The sequence below is a fragment of the Myxocyprinus asiaticus genome, chromosome 24 (assembly GCF_019703515.2).
Source record: "Myxocyprinus asiaticus isolate MX2 ecotype Aquarium Trade chromosome 24, UBuf_Myxa_2, whole genome shotgun sequence".
NCBI lineage: Eukaryota > Metazoa > Chordata > Actinopteri > Cypriniformes > Catostomidae > Myxocyprinus > Myxocyprinus asiaticus.
Window position 1 is genome coordinate 3,585,814 of NC_059367.1, and position 25,143 is coordinate 3,610,956.

Consider the following 25,143-nt stretch of genomic DNA (forward strand, 5'->3'; position numbering starts at 1 on the left):
AGTAGTATGGTAGTATGCCTTTTCAAACTCAGCAACTGCTTTTATCCATCAGTCAATCTGTGGGAGAGGGGGTTCAGCGAAAAAACGGCAGCTGGCAGCAGGAAGTGCCTGCCGATGTCTTTCGGAAGAGTAGGCGGAACTTGCTGCTGGCAGCCGGCAATCATTAGCATCCAAACAGACACAATCGATAAATGAGTAACGAATGGCAACAGTAAAGAGAGGCATTTCTCAGTGTTAGCGGCTGAGTTCGTTTATAAAATAGTTATAACATATTTCTTTAATCGTATGTATAAATATTCAACTAAATATTGTTAGCATTGTCATCAGTCTTGTATTCTGAATTAGATCACTTGACATTACAACTGTTTTACACAATGTGAAACTGAACTTGAAATGTTTGCATACAGCAGTAATAAAATATATAATTAAATAAATGTCTATGGACAGCAAAATGATGTCATCCTTCATTTAGACAACAGGTATAGAAGGCTATTCCTATTTTATATTATATAAATAATATAACAAGAATTACACAGCATTTCGAATCCAGGGCGTGCTGAGTGACTCTAGCCAGGTCTCCTAAGCAACCAAACTGGCCCAGTTGCTAGGGAGGGTAGAGTCACATGGGGTAACCTCCTCGTGGTCGCTATAATGTGGTTCTCGCTCTCAGTGGGGCACGTGGTGAGTTGTGCGTGGATGCTGCGGAGAATAGCGTGGACCTCCACGTGCGCTACGTCTCCGCGGTAACGCACTCAACAAGCCATGTGATTAGATGCGCGGATTGACGTCTCAGACACGGAGGCAACTGAGATTCGTCCTCCCACCTGGATTGAGGTGAGTCACTACGCCACCACGAGGACTTAGAGCGCATTGGGAATTGGGCATTCCAAATAAAATAAAATAATGGGTCTCTATCTGTCTTGTAAAAGGTGGTGTTGGCTCTACTATGCTCAGATTCAGGAAAAACGAGGACTGTTTTATAATCCAGTGAAAATACTTCAGTGTTGGTGTAGGGGAGCGAGGGGCACAAACTAACGCGGGGCTAGTTGTAACACATGTGGTTTAAATGTTTAGACACAGGCTGGTAAGATGAAACTTCATTTGTTTACTTGTTGCCATATCAACACTGCATAGATAAAAACAATTCCGTAAAAATTAAAAAAAACTTTGGAAGATATCACCAAAAGTTCATTTTAATGTAGCAAAAGTAAAAATTCACATTAAAGTACGTTCATCTCTGTTTTTACTGTTTATTTAAAATGAGACGAACTTGGTATCATTTTAATCACCAATCTTTTAGCTAGTATCTTACATAGTCTTTTAATTCTAAGATAGCCAGCAGAAGTGACCAGCAAGGTTTAAATCCCAGTTGCGCTGACGGGGCATGTTGTAACACTGCGTTACAATGTGCCCCAATTACAAAAAAATATAAGCAATTCCATGCAGTCAGATATGTAATTTACATAATTCCCCTTAATGCGTGTGTGTGTGTGTGTGTGTGTGTAAGTGCGGTAGTGTGTGTGTGTGTGTGTGTGTGTGTGTGTTTTGTCATCAATCCATGCATTATTTCGGTCAGTGCTGTGGCTTTGTTGTGTATTTATTGTCAAGTGTCAAAATTATTGCTATATTATATATGACAAAGTTAATAAATGGCTTTTATTGACATGAAAATTTAGTTCATCTTCTAGGCTTTTTAATTAGATCAGATACAGTTGTTAGAGGGGGATTTTAAGCTGTTATATGGTCTTGTTACAACGTGCCCCGCCTATGGGGCACGTTGTAACATTTCACTTTCTTTTAATTCGAGGTAGATTGAGAAAAAAGTATACACTGTATTCATGAAACAAGACCACATATGTGTAATAGACGTGTGAAATTAATGTGAAAAAGAAAAATACATTGAACCCCAAGTACATTTACACAAACTTAAGAAAACCAAAAAGTGTTAGTTTTTGCCCCGCTCTCCCCTATCATTTGGCTTTTTAGGGCATTCTAGTAAATTACTGGTGTTTTTAATGTTCATTTTTATTCTGTTGTTTGTCTTGTATTACTGTCAAACGTTTGTACATTTGAGCTGTATTGAAAACTACACAAATGAGTAGCATCCACATATAATATTACACAACATCATCAAATATGCATACAGAAAGTCTGTATCTTCACTGTGCTTCTGTCATTTCATCTAACCTTAAATTACACCACAATAACAATTGAAACAGTACACTACAGCAACTTAAACAACTTGGATAACTTCACATTATTCACCAAAACAAACTAGGCTGTTAATGGCGTGCATGATGGCATTTAACTTAACCGAGATCTGCTTAATAAATGACCCATACGCAATAAAATAATGAATTTATAAGTATAATAGCGAATAGCTAAAACTGTCAATGATGTTATGGGCAAAAAAAAAATAACCATTCACACAAAAGATATATTTAGAAATGTTGTCAACACTTTCCATAAGTAAGCTGCATATTGTTTTGCTAGCGTTAAACAAGCCCTCAATTAAAGCTACTACGTCAGTCATATGACAATCCCCAATGATTTTACAAAAACAAAATAACTGAAGTAAACCAAAGACGACATTACAGAAGCATGGTTTTATTTGAAACACGTTCAGTTTGACCTTTTTGCTAGCGCTTTCAGCAAATATAACATTGGTGCTTTTATTATGAAGGAGGAAGAAACTACTTCCCCTCAAGCATGCGAGTGATTGGCTGTTCCAACGACAAGCCCCTCCCACTTCCGGTTATTTTGGCAGGTCCTTCCGGCTGCCATTGACTGCTGCCAGCTGCCATTTTACTCTGAACCCTTACTGATCTGTGGTTAGGTGACATGGAAAGTGCAACGAAATCTAACTTCCTGTTTACCTACAAGATGAGTGATGTGATTCTAAATTGGACAACAGTGTAAGTACCTACAACAGTTGAGGAAGTCTGAAGAAAAGCGATATCATGTTTGGGAATGTTAATAAGAGCAGAAGAGATATAAATTGAGATCAAAGTACTCGTGCTGTTGTCTTCTGTACTAGAGACAGAATTTTTTTTTTTAATAACTCTTCCAAGTTTGCTACAGTTAATAATCTTGTTAGCATACTTCTCATATGTGCCTAACAAGCACCACTCATGATTTTTGCTTCTCATACAACCACTTGTGAATTTGGAAAACTTCCCAGAGGAAACATGTATTGCTCAGAGATTAATTAAGAAGACTTAATTGAGAGTTCCCTTTGTACAAACAAAAATAGACACAAATGAAACGATTGTTAAAGGAACATTCCGGGTTCAATACAAGTTAAGATCAATCGACAGCATTTGTGACATAATGTTGATTACCATAAAAATTCATTTCAACATGTCCGTTGTTTTCTTTAAAAAAAGAAAAAAGAGGTTACAATGAGGCATTTACAATGGGAGTCAATGGGGCCAATTTTAGGAAATACTACAGAGATTGCATTTGTAATTTCTCTTTCCTTTGGGATCTAACATCATCCATGGCAGCATTTGCAAATTTAACCATGGTAAAATCTGCATCGGCTTCACCAGTGATACTAATCAAAAACACATGACTCATTTTGGTGCTTTGTCATTTAACTGTATTATTCAGTGTAAATTGTTTTGGATCAGTAATGAATGTGGGCAGAACTGACCGACGGCACATGACACACACACACATCTCACACAGCAATCATTTTTATTGAGCTACAGGCGAGTCACATGGTGTGTTGGATCCATGAGGCTGCGTGAGATCAAGGGCACCTGTTTTGAACAATCTTACTCTTTCATCTCTGCTTCAACTGCATGTTAAAGAGTGCTTCTGAAGAAACCTATGACAGTAACACAATATACACAAACACAAAAGTGTTCATGTTTTTGTTACGAATAAGAAGTTTTATGAGTTGTATCAGGGATGCAACATGTTTCCCATTGGCTACAGGTTCAACTGCAGTACAGGTCGGGGTGGGAGATCACGTTCCCATGGTAACATGTGGAACTGAACATGACATTTGGGTTTGCTATAGCGATACGTGGGAGTAGTGATTGGTGCAGCTGAGAGATCCCTTAGTCATACTGTCAGTGGAGGAGACCTGTGACATCTCTGTATTACAGATTGCAAACACAGAGATCAAATGTCATTCTGCTGGGCAATTAACCTGCCAAATACTGCAAATGACAAAATAAAGCAACTTGAGGCTTTGTGTTATGTTGATTTTATCGTTGTCAACGGGTGTCAGGGATCCAAAAACCCAGTATGATTATAAATATGATTATAAAGCCAAATATACACAGCTAAAATGCTAGTGTATTGAGAGTAATATCTTTGTTTCTAAAAAATAAAAAAACCTGGACCACCTTAGCAACCGCATAGCAACACCCTGGCAACCACCCACAACACCCTAGCATTGTGCCAGCGAGTTTTGCATGGACAAGCACAAGTCACATTTTCTACTCCAGTTTCAATACAATTTAAGCTCAATCGACAGCATTTGTGGCTTAATGTTAGTTACCACAAAATTAATGTTGACTCATCCCTCATTTTCTTTAAAAAAAAGCAAAAATCGAGGTCACAGTGAGACACAATGGAAGTAAATGGGGCTAATCTGCAAACGTTAAAATACACAATGTTTCCAAAGTATAGCCACAGGATGTAAACAATAGGATTTTAGTGTGAACAAATTGGTTACTAACCTTTTCTGTGTAAAGCTATATCCAATTTTACATGCCATGACAATAGCCCCTTTCACAGATACAGCCTTTTCGGAAAATTTACTGCAATTTTCAGGTAAGTGGTCATGTGTGAACATGACTCTTTTGAAAATATTAGTAAATTTTGCTCCGACAATTTCACTAAATGAGAAGAGCTGTATCCAGACCAGTAGACTCCTGTATAAACCGCTGAATTTCTGACTTACTCAGAAATCTACTGGCCCGGTAAATAGCATTTCGGATGTATAATGAATGACGATTCTTTCTGTGTTATGGACATTTGTTGTCATGGTAAGCAATCCCCTTAAGTTGTCTGTCAGGAGACTTATTCACACCTGAGTCACATTTGCATTTCTCACCTTTTGGATAAATGGTCACCCCAGTTGGTAATTTAACTCATACTGGATTGGCTGCCCTTAAACTTAACCTACCCTCTTGACAACCACTGGGCCACTCCATACACTGGCTTTCATTTTATTGGTTAAATTTAAAACTTAGTCCACCCAATCCAAAACAGCATTTAGCTTATGCCTCTTATTACAGGCCTTCGATCAATGTTGACACAAAATAAATGCTGAGACAATAATTGGCTTTAAAAATCTTTATTAAAAGAAAAACATGAAATATACAAAATATAACAATAATCAAATATACAAACATCTGAAGCACAGTGTGAACCTTTAAGAGTTCAGTAAATTAACTGCCATCTGACTCTGTTACTTACCATCACAAGAAAGTGATTAGTTCCCAGTATAGTATGGGTCTGTGTAATGGGAGCCAGCTGGTAGATAGCTGTGCAGTGTGTAAACCCCACTCTCATGACCTCAAGAGGTGCGCTAGAGGCTGTAGCCTTTAGCCTCCTTGTTAGTGCACCCACCTCCCATGCCGGAGATGCTGGTTCAAGTCCCGTTCAGAGTGGGGAGACCAGGGCGGTTACATCTGCATCAAGTCTCTTCTTTAGCTCCTGAAACAGAGCTTCTCAAAACTGCTGGTTTTACAACCCAAACTGGCCAGCTATAGAAAACACCATCTTCTTTATCAGACACCATGTCCACGAAATGCACAATACTCCTGTGTCTGTCTCTGTTGACCTAGTCTCCAGCAACTGCAAAACACAACAGTCATTTAACCACTGAAAACACCCACTTAAAGAACTCCTAACAACATATGCATTAAAATATACATCAACTGTATAATAGATTTTAAACTTACTCTTCTCTCTCTAGTGTGATATTAAAAAGATTGCAACCACAGTTTAAATGTTACCTTATATAATCTCTGAAGATTAGTTGAGTCTGGTCATGTGGGAAAAGAGGAAACTTTATGTGAGAGATTATGATGCAGTTAATATGAGATGAAGTTAAATACAGTATTGGTATTTAATACACTATAAATCATCTGTTTTACATGGTTAGTGGATTATTTTAATGAAGGTTCTTCTTAGAATGTTGCAGTCTGACAGTCTGTGTGAAGCATCTGTAGGTGTGTTTGAAATGACTCAAGTCTGACCAGAGATCAGAACAACAAAAGTCTATGCAGGAGGGGGTGTGAGGTGGAGATGTTTGTGTGGGGAGGGGGTCAATCATGAATAGTCAACAATAGGGGAGACCGGGGCTAGTTGTTACACTTTTTACTCCAGTAAATATTTCTGTATAGACACACACCTTAAAGCCTTGGCTGCAAAAAAAAATAAAACCAGCAAAAAGATGCACATAGCAGCACACATTGACCTAACAGTATGTTGTTGTAAAGGTAACATGGTTGCACCCTCACCCAGACAGACATTTTTGGGAGCCCTGTGGAAGTATGGAGTTTGCAGGGCACACAGACTGACTCTGCAGCAATGCTCCTACCTGTGGACGTATTGCAGGCAGATGTGTACTTAGTACTTCATCTGTGCAGTTAAGCCAATTTTTCCAGATTTGACGCTTTTCATGTAGTGTGAGTGGATGAAGAAAGCTTAAAGGAACAGTAAGCGTTTCCGTTATGTACGATAAAATCACCAGCCTCCTTCGGGAACGTGCAGACCTTTTTGTAGTGATATACACTATATTGCCAAAAGTATTCGCTCACCCATCCAAATAATTGAATTCAGGTGTTCCAATCACTTCCATGGCCACAGGTGTATAAAACGAAGCACCTAGGCACGCAGACTGCTTCTACAAACATTTGTGAAAGAATGGGCCGCTCTCAGGAGCTCAGTGAATTCCAGCGTGGTACTGTGACAGGATGCCACCTGTGCAACAAGTCCAGTGGTGAAATTTCCTCGCTACTAAATATTCCACAGTCAACTGTCAGTGGTATTATAACAAAGTGGAAGCGATTGGGAATGACAGCAACTCAGCCACGAAGTGGTAGGCAACGTAAAATGACAGAGCGGGGTCAGCGGATGCTGAGGCGCATAGTGCGCAGAGGTCGCCAACTTTCTACAGAGTCAATCGCTACAGACCTCCAAAGTTCATGTGGCCTTCAGATTAGCTCAAGAACAGTGTGTAGAGAGCTTCATGGAATGGGTTTCCATGGCCGAGCAGCTGCATCCAAGCCATACATCACCAAGTGCAATGCAAAGCGTCGGATGCAGTGGTGTAAAGCACGCCGCCACTGGACTCTAGAGCAGTGGAGACGCGTTCTCTGGAGTGACGAATCACACTTCTCCATCTGGCAATCTGATGGATGAGTCTGGGTTTGGCGGTTGCCAGGAGAACGGTACTTGTCTGACTGCATTGTGCCAACTGTGAAGTTTGGTGGAGGGGTGATTATGGTGTGGGGTTGTTTTTCAGGAGCTGGGCTTGGCCCCTTAGTTCCAGTGAAAGGAACTCTGAATGCTTCAGCATACCAAGAGATTTTGGACAATTCCATGCTCCCAACTTTGTGGGAACAGTTTGGGGATGGCCCCTTCCTGTTCCAACATGACTGCGCACCAGTGCACAAAGCAAGGTCCATAAAGACATGGATGAGCGAGTTTGGTGTGGAAGAACTTGACTGGCCTGCACAGAGTCCTGACCTCAACCCGATAGAGCACCTTTGGGATGAATTAGAGCAAAGACTGCGAGCCAGGCCTTCTCGTCCAACATCAGTGTCTGACCTCACAAATGCGCTTCTGGAAGAATGGTCAAAAATTCCCATAAACACTCTCCTAAACCTTGTGGAAAGCCTTCCCAGAAGAGTTGAAGCTGTTATAGCTGCAAAGGGTGGGCCGACGTCATATTAAACCCTATGGATTAAGAATGGGATGTCACTTAAGTTTATATGCGTCTAAAGGCAGATGAGCGAATACTTTTGGCAATATAGTGTACATACACAACTGTGCTCTTCAGACACAGATAGCATCTCCGCCTTCGGATGCTAGCGACAGCAATTTGTTCTCTGTTGTTCATCAGTCTTATTTGAAGTTGTCTAATATGATGTTGTTTAGTCTCGAGCAACTGCATCAATGTAAACATATGCCAAAATATGTAAAACATCACCAACATTACAGACCGTTCAGACACAAAATACTACCCTGCCATGTTTTTAAACAAGAACCCTACATTTCCAGTGCAGCCGTGTAGATGTCATTTCCAGCAAATTACATCATTGAGTTTAATGGCATTTGGTGCTGATGTTACTAGCAAAATGGTAAAAAGATGGAAATTCGTTGCATGTGTGAATAGCACGTGTGGTACATTTACCGGTAAAGGCAACCCAATGATTTTCCTGTAATTTACCTGGTTGCTTGTTTGAAAGGGGCTATACGCTGTAAACCTTAAAACCCCAAAACGACAGCCTTATAGCTCAAATAATACACAACTTTTATCAGAAAAATCCATGTAAGTGCTTTTATAAAATTATAAGCTTCACAAATTGGCCCCATTCACTTACATTGAAAGTGCCTCACTGTAACTTCCTATTAAAGAAAAGGAGGGATGAGTCAAAATATTTTGTGGTAATAAAGATTATGCCACAAATGCTGTCGATTGAGCTGCACTTGTATTGAACCTGGAAAATTTCTCCCTTAAACTTCATGGACCTGCCGGCAAATCAAAAGGGGGGCGCTATATCGCAAATAAAGTTTACATTTAAAACATTAAAGTCCCCTTATACAAAAGTCAAGCATATGAGGTTTCATTCAAAAAGCTTAGAATCTGATATTTTCACAATTAACCATCACTTCTGCATTTATGTTACATAAAATAACAAAATAAGGCCTCAAATCATTCGCATTGTAAATTAGCACCCTCTAGAGATAGTGGGGTAGAAATATTTATATGAAAATAAAAGTCTTTCACATTGCACCTAAATGAACAAGTCATATATCAAATGAAAGCTCTCGTTCTAAGGAATGTGACTGTACAGTTTGTTTTGTTGTCCTACAACCACAGTTCAAAAGATTTTTAAAAGAATCACAAAGTGAAATGTGATCTCTGTAAGTCATCAAATACAAATGTTTCTTTTACTATTACAATTTGAAAAAAAATGTTCAGAATTTCTTAAACTACTTCAAAGTTTTCTAATCAAAAAATCCTCCATGTGCAGCAATGACAGCTTTGCAGATCCTTGGCATTCTAGCTGTCAGTTTGTCCAGATACTCAGGTGACATTTTACCCCACACTTCCTGTAGCACTTGCCATAGATGTGGCTGTCTTGTGGGGCACTTCTCATGCACCTTACAGTCTAGCTGATCCCACAAAAGCTCAATGGGGTTAAGATCCATAACACTCTTTTCCAATTATCTGTTGTCCAATGTCTGTGTTTCTTTGCCCACTCTAACCTTTTCTTTTTGTTTTTCTGTTTCAAAAGTGGCTTTTTCTTTGCAATTCTTCCCATAAGGCCTGCACCCCTGAGTCTTCTCTTTACTGTTGTACATGAAACTGGTGTTGAGCGGGTAGAATTCAATGAAGCTGTCAGCTGAGGACATGTGAGGTGTCTATTTCTCAAACTAGAGACTCTGATGTACTTATCCTCTTGTCTAGTTGTACATCTGGCCTTCCACATCTCTTTCTGTCCTTGTTAGAGACAGTTGTCCTTTATCTTTGAAGACTGTAGTGTACACCTTTATATGAGTTATTCAGTTTTTTGGCAGTTTCAAGCATTGTATAGCCTTCATTCCTCAAAACAATGATTGACTGATGAGTTTCTAGAGAAAGCTGTTTCTTTTTTACCATTTTTGACCTAATATTGACCTTAAGACATGCCAGTCTATTGCATACTGTGGCAACTCAAAAACAAACACAAAGACAACATTAAGCTTCATTTAATGAACCAAATAGCTTTCAACTGTGTTTGATATAATGGCAAATGATGTTCTAGTAACAAATTAGCAATTTAGCATGATTACTCAAGGATAAGGTGTTGGAGTGATGGCTGCTGTCTAGATCTGATCAAAAATTACTTTTTTTCCAATAGTGATGGTGCTGTTTTTTACATCAGTAATGTCCTGACTATACTTTGTGATCAGTTGAATGCCACTTTGGTGAATTAAAGTATCAATTTCCTTCCGAAACAGCAAAATCTGTATATTATACCAAACTTTTGGCCGCCAGTATATATATATATATATATATATATATATATATATATATATATATATATAGACTTGGTGCATTAATATAGAATTCACTTGATGTAGAGTCAGAGATGTACTGCATTGACATTGCCTATTTTACAATGACTTTGAGCATGGCTCATCCAAGCATTGTCTTTAAATGGAAAATTCATTATCAAATGTCTCACAATTCTAATTTGCACGCAGTAAAATAGTAAAATTGTCCATGAACGACTAGTTCCCGATATAGATCCATGTGTGTGATCCATGCAGTCTGTTTCAGGCGTGCTGTAAAACGCAAGTCAATCTGACCTTTTCAGGGATTATACTGAGACATGTTCACTTGTATGATGTCTGGCTCATTGACTGCAACAAACTATGTCACAAGCACACGTAAGCAGTTATGCAAACCAACACACACCATCCCCTTAACCAGCACAGAATTCAGTGCGCGCTCACAAGTGAGCTGCCTTGCTGTCTTCCGCCTGCATGATACTTACACTGAAGTAGGGACCCAAGCCATATCTAGAGACAGGGTTGGAAAGGTTACTTTTAAAAAGTATTCCAATACAGATTACAGAATACATGCTTTAAAATGTAATTTGTAACGTATTCTGTTAGATTACTCAAGGTCCATAATGTAATCTAAATACCTTGTACGACTACTTCAGCACTGGCAAATTTGTTTCACTTGTTTTTACTATAAAGAAAATTCATTTTAAGAATAAGATTTTTGCAGTACATCTTAGCCCTAATATCAAAAGTCATGCTCTAATGTGAATTTATAAAATATAATCGCGCCTGCTAACAGATGTATGTAAAGGCAAGAAATAGCATTTTAGCTTAGCATAAAGCTAAATGTTCACATGACAATTTACACAAGGTTAACTATTTTTGCTGCTCCAAACTTCAAAACCCCACAGATTGTACACAACGACATCCTTTTCTGTTCATATGTGGATTCGGTTCATAGAATGAGGCAGAAAATATATTATTTGTAGCTTTCTATACGATGTCAAAAGCTACATTGGTTAGCATTTCTTGTAAAAATACCCTAACCGCATAAAAAACATTGACAGATGAAACATAGATCCAATAAATACACGATTGCATGCCTTGTCAAAGCGTTTCTGTATTTGTTAAGCTGTAGAAACATTATGTAGCTCCTCTATTAAGCTCCCAAGGGAAAATTCCTCAGTTACGTCTTATCCACAATATCATGGAGACTTGGAGGTTAGCTCTTTTTAACTTAAGTTGGTAAGTAACCACCTAGCAACCACCAAAACACCTTAGCAAACTCTTGCAACAACCCACAACACTCTAGCATCATGGTGGCGAACTTTGCAGGCAAGCACCACTCACATTTTCCTCAGAAAAGTGGATCCAGTTTCTCTATGCATTTGATTTTATTAGGTTGTTGACTTGGCTCACCACATATCATATATCTCATATTCCTTTGTACTGCTGTAATCAGTCCTCCTGCTGTCTAGTCACAACACCAGAGAATCAGGGTTAGCTAACAACCTGTTGCAATGCTGCTTTAACATTAATTTCCAATCCAATGTACCCTGTCCACCAGAGAACATATAATTGATGGGATCAAATCTTTGTAAAAGGCTCAAAACACCCCATTTAAATAATGAAACAGGGATCTGTTTTGTCCTGTATCCACCCCCCATCTCCCGCACTCACTCACTCTCTCTCTCTCTCTCTCTCTCTCTCTCTAAACCTTTGTAATGTAATTAGTGATATGCTCTTCTCTGATCAGATTAGGTTATGGGATTTTTTGACAACCACCTGCTTCCAGGACTGGCACATAGACATGTGTTTGTGTGTATTTGTGTGTGTGTGTACAGAAAGCATCTGTCCGATGCACAACACAATATGTTCAGTACATCAAGTAAACATTTATGCTGCTATCTGTGTATAGTAGGCTTCAATAGTTGGATGGTTGACATGAAATAAATTTGGGAAGTTGACATGTCCTGTGGTGCAACATTCTGTACTTTATCTAAAACTATATTAAGCAGCATTTTGCTCATTCTTTTATAATTATTAACTTTGCAGCTTTTATGGCCTCATATTAATTGAGAGACTACATACAATATTTAAAAAAATATACCAATTTTTTTTTATTTTTTTTTTTTTCACACCGCAGGAACATTTAACCTTCAGAGACCCACTGCAGCACAATTTCAATGTTTGTTTAAAGCAATTAAATAATACTTTTTTATTATTATTATTTAAAATGTAAAAAAAAAAACTACAGATAATAGTAGCTAAAAAAAAAATAATTACATATTGAATGGCACAGCTTGCTAAAGTCAAACAAAATTCCCCCCCAAAGTAAAATATGCTTAAAAATCGAGGTTTTTATAATCAGTGACTTCCTAAAAACATTTTAATGAGGAAAAAATAAAATAAATCATCAATGTAAATTCTTGGGTTTTCTATAAATGGTGAAAATTGGTCACCAGATACAGGAAATAAAATATACACCTTCCCTTATATATTTATATGAATTTTATGTAAAGGTAATATTTTTTTAGGTAAACGTTATGACTCAGGTTGCTCATTCATAGCTTAGGAGACGCATTATGTCATTTAAGTAGGGCTGTCAATCAATAAAAGTTTTTAATTGAATTAATTACATGGTATGCCGAATAATTAATTGAATTAATCGCAATTAATCGCATATGCGATTAATTGTGATTAATTCAATTAATTAATTGGCATATCATGTAATTAATTCAGTTAAAAGCTTTAATTGAAAATATGTTTAATTATTTTTAATTATTTTTAAATAATTACAAATATAATGAATTTTATGAATATAATAATTCCAAAAATTTAAATGCATTACATTATTGTGGCAGATGAGTAAACTAATGATAAGACGATACAAAAAGTGGCTTTAGAAGGCAATATATTGTTTATTTCCATATCATTGAAAATAATTGGCCTACAGTTCACAGCAATCCACTTTGCGATCGAATTAGTTAATCTGTCCAAGATAGATTTATCATAAGAGCTTTTCTAAGGATGGGCCAATGTACACATGCATCAGGCGAACGCCTTTGGTTGCATCGTTTTCAAGTTGAACATAGTTTAAAATGTATAAAAAATGTCTCAAGATCCCTGAATTCAGAAGTACACTCCGTCTAGTTGTGTTTGAACGCAAGAACTTGTCCTCATCTTGTGCTGTCGCTAGTGTCAAACCTCAGTGTGGTTTGTTATCTGTACAGCTAGTGTTTCGCTTACTGCCCCCTGCTGAAAACAGGTGGTACTTCAAACTTGAATTGCTCCGATGGTAAGAATATTGCTTATTATGGTCAGAGGATATGATTAATTGAACCATTTTTTATATAATTAATCGCACTGAATTAGCGCATTAAATCGACAGCCATAAATTTAAGTATCAACTTTGTCTTCGTTTGAGATGTTTAAGTTCATACTGAAATTCTGCACATTCTGAGATTGTTGAAATCTCTTCTGAACCTCTAGATGAGACACATGTAAGATTACAAGGGTCATTTTCTCAGGAGAAACAACTGAAATGCTAAGCAAAAGTCTCCATTTGCTCTCCATTTATTTCCAGTGCTGTCTAGGAGAAACAATTGTGAAATTAAAGAGATCTTATCTGTCATTTTGAGTTGGCCCTCTGTTGTTGACCTCTGTCTAAGTGTACAATTCTTGCTGTCCTGTTTTGTTTTGTGTCTGTCAGGCAACATGTTGAAAGGAAAGAGGATCTGGATTAAATCCTAATCCCACCTGAGTTCGGCCTTATGTCACTCTGCCCTGCCTTATGTCACTTCCTGTTGGTTGTCCTGCAGAACTAAGGTCATATGAGTCTGCAGCTCTAGATCCATTAGTAGATTTGTCATGCTCCTAGTTATCTCATATTCAAGCACTCTGTCTGGATTTAGAGACGTAGCCAATCAGGCCTTTTAAATTAATTAAATGTATATATATTTTCTTACTAAAAGCCATTAAAGAATTGTTTTTTTTTTGTTTTTTTTTCAGATGTTAAAATACTGTTCATTTGAGTGGCCGACATGTCAATGCTGTACGCTTACAGGTGAGAAGTGAGAACATGTTTTGGTTTTGACTTTGTTTTTGCCCCCAGCTGAAAGCCAGCGCTCTGCCAGTCCTGATTAGTTTATCCATCAATTTATTCTTCCTTTTAAGTGTGGATATTAATAGCATCAAATGCCATCATGACGAGATGTGTGTAAGCATAACACTTGTTTGTGTGTGTCAGAAACAATTAAATAGAATGGGACAGACAGTGTTAAATAATTATGCAGCGTGAGTATTAGTATTATAGACAGCTGAAGTAAACTTGAACAATAAATTAACATTGCAGATCAGTGTGTCAGAAACTGAGAGTTAGATACAGGAAGAGATGCTTGTGTGACCTCGCTACAGCTCTACAGCTGTCCTGCGGGCATTATCAATAGGACTCAAACAGAATTCAAATGCAGTTATGAACAAGAGCTGCTCAAACATCCTGCTATTACACAAGCACAAACTCAACAGATGAATGCAGCATTTACCCTGGAATCCCTCAATTTAACATCAGTGAGTGAGAAATGATGGTTGTTCATTCTTAATTAGTGACTCAACAGGCAATTTCAGCATGTCTTTTTGAAATTCTTTAGAAATGATTCATGCCAGTGTGATGCAATCCAGGTTTGTGATAAATTCAGCCTGATTTACTGACATCAAGAGATATACATAATGAGTTATTGTGATTGCTAATTCAGGGTTCCTGTGGATCCTTAAAAAGTCTTAAAATGTCTTAAAATCAGTTTTCCAAAATGTAATGTCATAAAAAGTCTTACATATCTTAAATGATACAACAAAAGTCTTAATTATCATTTAAAGAGGTCTTAAATTTGGGGCGGAAATACTGGAATCATGATATGACCTAATGTGATTACGATTTAATTAAATAAATGCATGCGCTGCATCCTTCAGAGTGAAAACGTGGAACTGTATTTTCTCCACACATGCGGCGGCTTGTGAGTGTTTTCAGCTTTTGCAGAGCAGTTCGCAATCATTAGGACATATCGGAAATGTATGACAAGCGATCACTAATGATCAAATATTGATGATGATGATATAGTGTTGATGAAATATGACAGTATTTACTTTTAATAGTTTATATTGTAATATGCTGTAGATCATTGTAGGATGTTTTATTTTCCTTATCTGTTTGAATGAGCAGCTGGAAGCAGTGAAGCACATACATTTCAAAATAAGAGTCCCGGTGTATTTCAGCCTTTAAAGTTAAAAGTCCGCACTATGAATCAAAAATCTTTTTTTTTTTTTCTTTTTTTTCCCTCCTGGTTATTGGTATTTTGGTTGCACTATAAACTGCATCTGGAATTTAATTCAATTTGGGCTCTTGTAGCCTCTGTCTGGCCCTCCCCATCACAGGAAGGAAAGACTAAGAACATTTCATATTGGCTTCCAGTTTTAAAAACTATTGGCAGATTAACTGCCTTTCAACTCATTATCGTATCAGAAAAATCCTATATTGGTCGACCTCTAATTTGTATTTATTTATATAATGGTACTGTACATAAACCAATTTTAATATGATATATATGTGGAAAACATGTCTTAAGTATTTTAAACTTGCATACAGTATATCCTACCCTGTTTTACTGATAAGCATTGTTAAGGCCATGTTGAATGTGTGCCCCTGCCTAAGTAAGAGTCTGTGATACATGATTTTATTTTGAGATTGTGTTGGTTTGTTTTGGTATGGGGATATGGTATTAAATTTATTTGTCTTGAAAAAGGTCTTAAAAAGTCTTAAATTTGACTCTGCATCAACCCAGTAATTTTAAAAGAATAGTCACCCAAAATATGACATTACTGTCATCATTTATTCACCCTCATGTCGTTCCAAACCCACATGACTTTATTCTGTCGAACACAGGCATAGCTCGTAAATCTCATTCACAATTTTGCATATTCAAAGTTTGGTGCATGGCATTTGGGTTACGAAACATGCAAGACCCAATTATGTTTGCTTTCATTAACGTCAAACATGGTATGAAGTAGAGGTAAACTGAAATATCGGTTTTACGATTAATCGGTGCCAATTGTTGCTTTATGGAACTATCGTTATCTGCAAATTTTATGATGATAGTTGCCTATAATAATTTTTTTATTCCTCTGTCTTAAATTAAATTTTAAAACTATTGTCCGATTAATTGTTTATTGGCATTTTCCACCACCTTAGTTATCGGTACCGACAAAATCAACTATCGTCGACCTCTAGTATGAAGTGTCTTGATGTGCCAAGTTGTAATATGTGCAAGCCTGAATGAAATTTGAGAGCTGTGGCAGAAGGAAAGATTATCAGTAAATAACAACTTAAATTTTAGCCTTTTCCTTACACAAAGCTATTGTATGGCTTTATAAGATGTGGAATATAGAATATTGGAATCCCCATTTACTTTAATTTTATTAGGAATGCATTTACTGAAGATTATCAGTAAATAACAACTTAAATTTTAGCCTTTTCCTTACACAAAGCTATCGTATGGCTTTATAAGATGTGGAATATAGAATATTGGAATCCCCATTTACTTTAATTTTATTAAATTGGGCCAATACCAATAATTTACAGGTCAATGTGGCCTAAAACCGATAATTAAAAAATATATATATTTTAAGCATTAATTTGTAATCTTTTAACCTGGAACTGCTAGCTAATTAATTAAAAGCTACTCATTTGAAAAACAGATGTCATTTAAAAGTTTGGAAACTCTTTACTGCTGCTATTTAAGGTTCGCCATGAACCAGAAATGTGCCTATATTGCAGATGTATGCTGATTTGAATGAGAAATCATTGACAATACACTTGGATAAATTGTTATGCCCATTTGTATGAGTGTTTATGGTAATCCCGATGACTTGCTAACAGAGAGAATAATTAACTTCTAACAGCTGTAATAATACATTAAACCAAAATGCGGTAATTAACAGCATGTAACGAAAATTAAACAAAACACACAAGCCTCTAGTCTCTGTATACATGGTGTTATATTTATGCTAGTGCTGGTTTGTTAGTGTTATGTGCGTGCATAATGTGGACAAGCATGTCTCATTCATAGACGCTTATTAAAGTGCTCATCTGTGGCAGTTTCATTGTAGAACTTACTAAACTGATCACAATCATAATGTCAATAGGTAAAACCATCATACACATATCGACACATATAACTTTAGAAAAGTCTCAACTCATAAAATACAACAAGCACATTAGTTTCAGTAACAAACTAGCATTTTTAGCCATCAAGTCACTCTGTGAGGATTACTTAAGTTTTATGCACCATGTTACATTGTGTTTGGGCTTAATTTAATTGTGATCCTTTGCTGTAAGTAACAATATGCTATTTTTCATATTCTCTTTATGTTTCATGAAGTAAGAGATAATGATTGCCATGTTTTTGCAGGTTTTCTTCATGAAACAAACAGAATAAGGGAAATGGCATTTTGTTACTTACAGCAGATGATCTAGATTAAAACCAGCCCCAAAATAATGTAACGAGGTTGAAATAATCCTCACAGAGATACACAAGGTTGGTTTGCAACACCAGTCTGTCTTTAACTGACACACGCTGTGTGAGTGCACGCACACTTTTGCTTGAGGCTGCCCAAGTCTCTGCCTGAAGGAAAGAAGCAGTAGGCAATCAGATTCTCAGCTGCAAGCAAAAAACTGTAACAAATAATCTGCGAAAATATCGGCAGTAATTCCATTATTGGCGCAATAATAATATTTTGATGTTCCTGGTTATCGAACAATAATATATCGACCGCCAATATATTGTGCATCCCTAAATTTGATGGAAATACATTGTGTATGATGAAAGAAAGAAAGTCATACTGGTTTGCAATGAGAGTGAGTAAATGAAAAAGGAATTTTCATTTTTGGGTGAACCATCCCTTTAAGAATTTTCCCTACAACTAGGGCTATTAGGAGTCTCTCTTTATAAAAACAGAATTATCTACTATAATCCTCTACAACACTGTGTCTTCTTGAGTGTCACATTCTGTTTTAAACAATCATACCTTTTTCCCCTTTTTCACCCAATTTGGAATGCCCAGTTCCCAGTGCGCTTTTAAGTCCCCGTGGTCGCGTAGTGATTCGCCTCAGTCCAGGTGGCGGAGGACGAATCCGAGCTGCCTCTGCATCTGAGACCATCAACCCACACATCTTATCACGTGGCTTGTTGAGCGCGTTGCCACAGAGACATAGCGCATGTGGAGGCTTCACGCCATCCACCGCGGCATCTGCGCTCAACTCACCACGTGCCCCACCGAGAACAAACCACATTATAGCGACCACGAGGAGGTTACCCCATGTGACTCTACCCTCCCTAGCAACCGGGCCAATTTGGTTGCTTAGGAGACCTGGCTGGAGTCATACCTCATCTTTAATACCACTGCAATGACTCAAAATCACTCACCACATTAACTGTGATGATTATGACCTAAAATCATTCAGCCATAACATGCCAGTCTTTTAAAGAAGCACTATCCATATAGATCCTATCCGACATGTTTCTGTCAATTAACCTCTCCTGAAGGCATCAGTCTCAGCTCACAAATACTCTCTTAATTCCTTTGGCTCTGGATTTCTGGCTGTTTGCACAAACTCCTGCTGATGTGACTCATCTGAGCCGAATAAACTGAACTAGCATAAACGTTCACATGTGACACATGCAGAAACCACAGGTTCCCTTTCGATTCAGTTCGCTCAACATTGCTGTAAGCACTATGGGGAGTGTCCTTCTACACGACCTTGTTGAAACCCTTATACAATCACAGCAATCCTCTGATTGGCAATGGTGTCTGAGCCTCGCCCCTGTAGTCACGCAGTCAGCCTATATAAGCGGGTGCTCAGTCACCATTTCTCAGTCACTGCGAACTTCGTCTTCATTTTGGAACCCTTTCTGCTTTGCTGTCGATATACACTTACAGTGGACGGAACTTCTCAGCAAGACGCGGACAGGAAGACTCATCGCCTGTGCTCAGCGCCTGCACCGAGAGGCTTTCCGCTCCCCTGTGTTTTCCAGTGAAGAGTTCTACACATCACCATCAAAGGTGCTCTCTGTGAACGGGTTCTTCACTTCAGACGCTTGTCGTTGACCAACGCGGTGCTTCAGCGAATCTCCTACCTGCTTCCCACAGCGCTCCGGCTGGAGTTACTGTATCCTTTATATATATATATATATATACTATATATAATATACAATATTAACTAAAGAGCTGTTTGTGTGATCCGCGTCTTTTTAAAGATGTCCTTCCGCAAGTGTTCACTATGTGAACGGCATATCCCGCCACCTGATGAGCAAGAGAGCTGTGTTCACTGCCTGGGCTGCACCCACTTACAAGCATCTCTCATGGAGACAGACTGCCCTCACTGCGAGGGCATGAATCTCCGGACGTTGCACTCTAGGATCGACCTCATCTTGAGGGAAGATCCAGCCTCTCGTGCCCTCCCACCCACCTCTTCTGTGTTAAGTCCTGATGGACCATATGAGGAGGAGGCACAGCGGGGCAGTGAGGTTGAGCTGGAAGAATTAGAGGAGGATCTCGCGCTGGCACAAGCCCTGCGAGCCCCCCGAACATCCGATCCAACGTCCTCGTCTGTGCAATATGCATGTGATGAGATCCGACCCTCTACTGGAGCGCACAGCCTCATTACGTTTGAGGCTCTGATGATGGGGATGATGTTGTGTCACTCGCAGCTTCAGGCAAGTGGTCTACGGAGCATGTCGCCATCCCTTACTCCAGCGAGGGTGAAGAACATGCACATGCTGTGGATAAGGAGCTTCTTCGCATGATCCCCTCCAGAAGAGCCAGAAAAGTTTTGCCTGGATGAATGGTTTTTGCAAACCGGCCATCATCAACAGACCGAGGTCTGGTGGAGCGTACCATTCTTCCCTGAGGTCCACGCTGAGCTCACAAAGACCTTGTGTGCGCCTTACTCTTCGCACATTCAGGTCGGAGGTGCTGCTGTCATCAATAAAGTGGACCACGGTGAAGAAAAATGCTACTCAAAGCTTCTCCCGGTGGAACAAGTGGTCGCAGCACACCTCTGCCATAATACTGCCATGGGATGGAAATCCCGCTCTGCCCACCCCTCCAAGCCGTGTCGACTGATGTCCGCATTGGCTGGAAGAGCTTATACAGCAGCGGGCCAAGCTGGTTCAGCACTCCACAGCATGTCGGTGCTCCAGGTTTTTCAAGCAAGTTTGATGACAGAATGAAGTGCTCCTCCTTCATTCTGTCATCAGCAAAGTCAGAGTGGACATGGAAACAGTTCTGTCAGTTGTGTCGAAATGGCCCAATCAGTCCTGGTTTCCGGAGACGATAGAAATACTAGATGGCTGAGGAGAGACCTTCTCTCTCAAGCACAAGACACGATTTGGCATGCCCAGCCAGAACTTTTTTTACCTACATGTGTGGCCTCTGAACAGAGCACATCGGATGAGTCAGAATTGGCTCAGTTGGTGATGAATACCATTTTACAGGCTAGAGTACCATCCATGAGACGCCTCTATGCACTTAAATGGCGAGAGTTTGCAAATTAGTGCTCTTCACGTGGTAAAGACCCAGATAATTGCCCCATACCTGAGATTTTGACATTCTTTCAAGAGTGGCTCGACTCTGGTTTTACCCCTCCAACGCTCAAGGTTTATGTAGTGACTATCTCAGCATACCACGCCCTGGAGGCTGGCTCTCTGATAGGCAAACACAATCTAGTCAAAGTTCCTTAGGGGAGCGAGGCATTTGAACCCCCCTCGCCTTGCTATGGTGCCGACTTGGGACTTAAATCTGGTGCTGAAGGCACTCACAAACTACCCGTTCGAGCCATTGGAATCTGTTGAGCTGCGGGTGCTTTCCTTAAAGACTGCACACCTATTGGCTTTGGCCTCATTTAAATGGGTGGGTGACATGCAGGCGCTGTTGACTGACAGCTCATACCTGGAGTTTGGTCCAGATCTGTCAAAAACCACCATTTAACCTAGAAAAGGCTACATGCCTAAGATTTTATCAACGGCCTTCAGGGCTCAGGTGGTTAGTTTGCAAGCTTTCTTTCCCCTCAATTTAATTCATATGAAGAGCAATTTATGCATATGTTATGCCCGGTGAGGGCATATGCTGTTGAACTGCCCCTTTATAAGTCATAAGCACTCTCATAATAAATATAAACTACTTTTCCAACCATGTTGTGAGAGGATTAATAAACCATACTATGTATATCTATATGGTTCATATAGATTCCAGACTACATTACTTTCCATCTGGCATCTGCCACGTGTGACTATTCATATACACATTAATATGACTTATAAGCCATCAGCCTGTGGCCAGTGACTCCTTATGAATATCTATATTTAGTGTTATAACTCTGGGAGTGTAATGTCACGTAGTGTGGCATGATGAGATATCATTTCCCATAGTACTTACAGCAATGTCGAGTGAACTGAATCGAAAGGGAACGTCTTCGGTTACACATGTAACTTCGGTTCCCTGAGATGAAGGGAACGAGACATTGCGAAAGCTGGCCACGCTACTACTTCAGAGTTTCATAATACGAGTGATTCACTCTTGTCCCTCAGTAAGAAAATTCTGAAAGAAATGGTGACTGAGCGCCCGCTTATATAGGCTAACTGCGTGCCTACGGGGCTCAGACACCATTGCCAATCAGAGGATTGCCGTGACTATATAAGGGTTTCAACAAGGTCGTGTAGAAGGACACTGCCCATAGTGCTTACAGCAATGTCTCATTCCTTTCATCTCAGGGAAACAAGGTTACATGTGTAACCGGAGACAATTCTGACCTGTCAGCTCTTCTCTTGTGTTATCAAACAGAAAGAACTTCTGTTTTCCAGGAAAAACACAATCAGGTGCAACTGTTTTAAAACTACAGAGCCCCTGACTACCACCCCTGGAGTTGCAAGTTAGAATCCAGGGCGTGCTGAGTTACTCCCACCAGGTCTCCTAAGCAACCAAATTGGCCCGGTTGCTAGGGAGGGTAGAGTCACATGGGGTAACCTCCTCGTGGTCACTATAATGTGGTTCGCTCTCGGTGGGGTGCGTGGTGAGTTGTGCGTAGATACCACGGAGAATAGCGTGAATCCTCCACACGCGATATGTCTCTTCGGTAACGCGTTCAACAAGCCACATGATAAGATGAGCGGATTGACAGTCTCAGACGTGGAGGCAACTGAGATTCATCCTCCACCACCCGGACTGAGTCACTACGCCACCACGAGGACTTAAAGCTCATTGGTAATTGGGCATTCCAAATTGGGGAGAAGAGGGGAGGAAAAAAAATAAAAAATACTAAGGAGCCCCTAAGAGAACAAGGTGGAATTTTTTTGTATGTGAAATAGTTTTGTGTGCCCTTACAATAAATTTATCATTGTTTTACTACAGTAACCATATTTGAACCATGATATGTGTAGTGAAACCATAGTGATAATACAGGAAAACTTAAACTTTGGTACTAAAAATCATAATGTTTGGTGGAAACCATGGTTTAGGTTTAGTCATATTGTAGTTCCTATGAAAAGTAAATTAAGTAACCATGTTGTTTTGGCAGAAACCATGATTTTAATACAGTATACTGTATCCATATAGTAACCATGGTTTTACTATAGATTAACCATGGTAATTCTTGTGGTTACTATGGTTTTACTACAAATATTGTAGTAAAAGCATAATAACCACAAAATTATGGTTTTTATTACCATAGTTGTTGTTTCCCTGTATTATTACTATGGTATTACTACAAATATCAAGGTTAAAATATGGTTACTGTAGTAAAACCATGGTAAATTTATTGCGAGGGCAAGCAAAAAAATGTTATTTTATTTTTTATTTCAGAAAAAAACAAAAATTCCTGAACTGTCCTCTTAGGGGCTCCGTTACTGTACTATACTATACTTTACTATATAAAACCATGGTAAATTTATTGCAAATTAATGCAAAACGTATTGCGAGGGCACGCAAAACTATTTCAGAAAAAAATAAAACAATAATACCTGCCCTGTCCTCTAAGGAGCTCCATATAAAAAAAAACAGACAAGTTGGACAAATGTTTCCAACAATCACACAATAAACAATATCCATGTTTTTCTTAAGAGTCCTACACAAGTCATACAAAGACACGAACAGTCTGTGTTTCTAAAAGGTTAGCTTATAATATCTCTCTTCAGGTACAACCGCATTGCTGTGTATCACCTGTGCAGCTTCCAAGTCACTCTGCTGTACCGTGAAACAGGTATGTTGCATAATGTTTCTTTGCACAGCTGTTTACATTGCATTAAGAATGTGTTTTTCACCTGCCTTTGTATGCTTTAAGCAGGTGAACTAATCTGTCCCATTGGATTTCGAGCCAAGTTCAATGTATATTTCAGTTTAAAAAATTGCAAGAAAAATAATCTGGGCTGTTCTTGCACATAGATTTTTTTTGTGAGTGTTTTTTAGAATAAGAGTTCATACAGGCTACATTTGTGATGTGGTATATGTTGGCATAAATTTGAGTATAGAAACTATAGGGACATGTCCATACATTGTCCTGGATAATCCCTATCAATATTAAAAGCACAATTTTGACTGAATGTAATTTAAATACTGAATCTGGTATCATATGTTTCTGTGTCACGGTTTTATACATAAAATGAAATTATTTCCTTTTTGGACCCACTTAATATTAGGTGTCTTTAACTACTATGTACTTAAGCATTTGATAAAATTTACTGTACATACATTATACTTACATTAATCGAGCCTATTAATCGGAAAAAACCGATACATCGGTCTACCTCTAGTAGAAAAGGAAGTCCCACCTTACATGTAAAAGAGCCAATCACCTTTTAGATACAGACAAGTTAGTCAACTCTAGAATGTGCATGCACATTAGCTGGACCAGCCTGAAAATGTTTGTTTTTTAGCGTGATCTGATCCGTACAAGCTTGAAACACTTCAGGGACTCATATTTTGAAATGACGGAGACATACTCCATTACAGTGTTTTACAATGCTCTTGTCTAGAATAACGAGGGAATAAAATAAAGAAAAATATCAGCAACTATCGGCACAGATTTTAGCCATCACCGAAAGTTCCAAAAACCAACTATCTGTACCAATAAATCGGTAAAACCGATATATATACCTCTAGTAGAAAAGGAAGTCCCGCCTTACACGTAAAAGATCCAATCAACTTTTAGATACAGACAGTCAACTCTAGAACGTGCACGCGCATCAGCTGGACCAGCCTGAACATTTTTGTTTTTTGGCGTGATCTGACCTAAAGAAGCACAATTTATGAAACCATTGTTGTCACATTTTATTGCTGATTTGAAATATGTAATTTGATGGTAATCTTGACCAACCGTTTTGGAGATTTCGGTCTTTCCCCATTAAAGTAGATAGGAGCTATACTTTCATGCCACTTGCATCCTTAATCCTTAATAAAGGCAGTTTGCTGAAACTTTGGTTCATCTATATAGATTGATTGATTGATTTAAAAATGTCCCTACCAGTGTTAAAACCAAACCTTCACCCTTGGCTAACACCATACTCTACCAGAGGAGCTACAGGAACAGGCTACATTCTACAGCAACATTGTTTTCAAGTCACAAACACAAAGTCCAGCAGCAACAAATAAAGATCAAGGCTGTAGGACTGCACAGGCTGTAGATTCCGCTATTTCATGTTCCCTGAAGTGCAAGGTTTTGCCCTGCAACACCAAGTCCCAAAGTTGAGTACTAACCCAACCCTTCCACTAACTGTTGTTTTACACCTCTCTGACCCGTTACAAACTGACATCAGCCACCACTTCTGTGGCACCAGCCTTCCTCCAGATTTC

General features: G+C 38.7%; 1 protein-coding gene and 1 long non-coding RNA gene across 2 annotated transcripts in view; one reads left to right on the forward strand and one right to left on the reverse strand.

The window, feature by feature from the left end:
* LOC127414523 (BICD family-like cargo adapter 1) overlaps nt 1-25,143 on the reverse strand; it is a 72,300-nt gene that overhangs the window by 40,674 nt on the left and 6,483 nt on the right. The gene's annotated exons all lie outside the window — the stretch shown is intronic.
* On the forward strand, nt 14,272-25,140 carry LOC127414525 (uncharacterized). Its single transcript, XR_007892809.1, has 3 exons — nt 14,272-14,314; nt 23,490-23,554; nt 24,818-25,140. It is a non-coding gene; the product is annotated as an uncharacterized LOC127414525 (long non-coding RNA).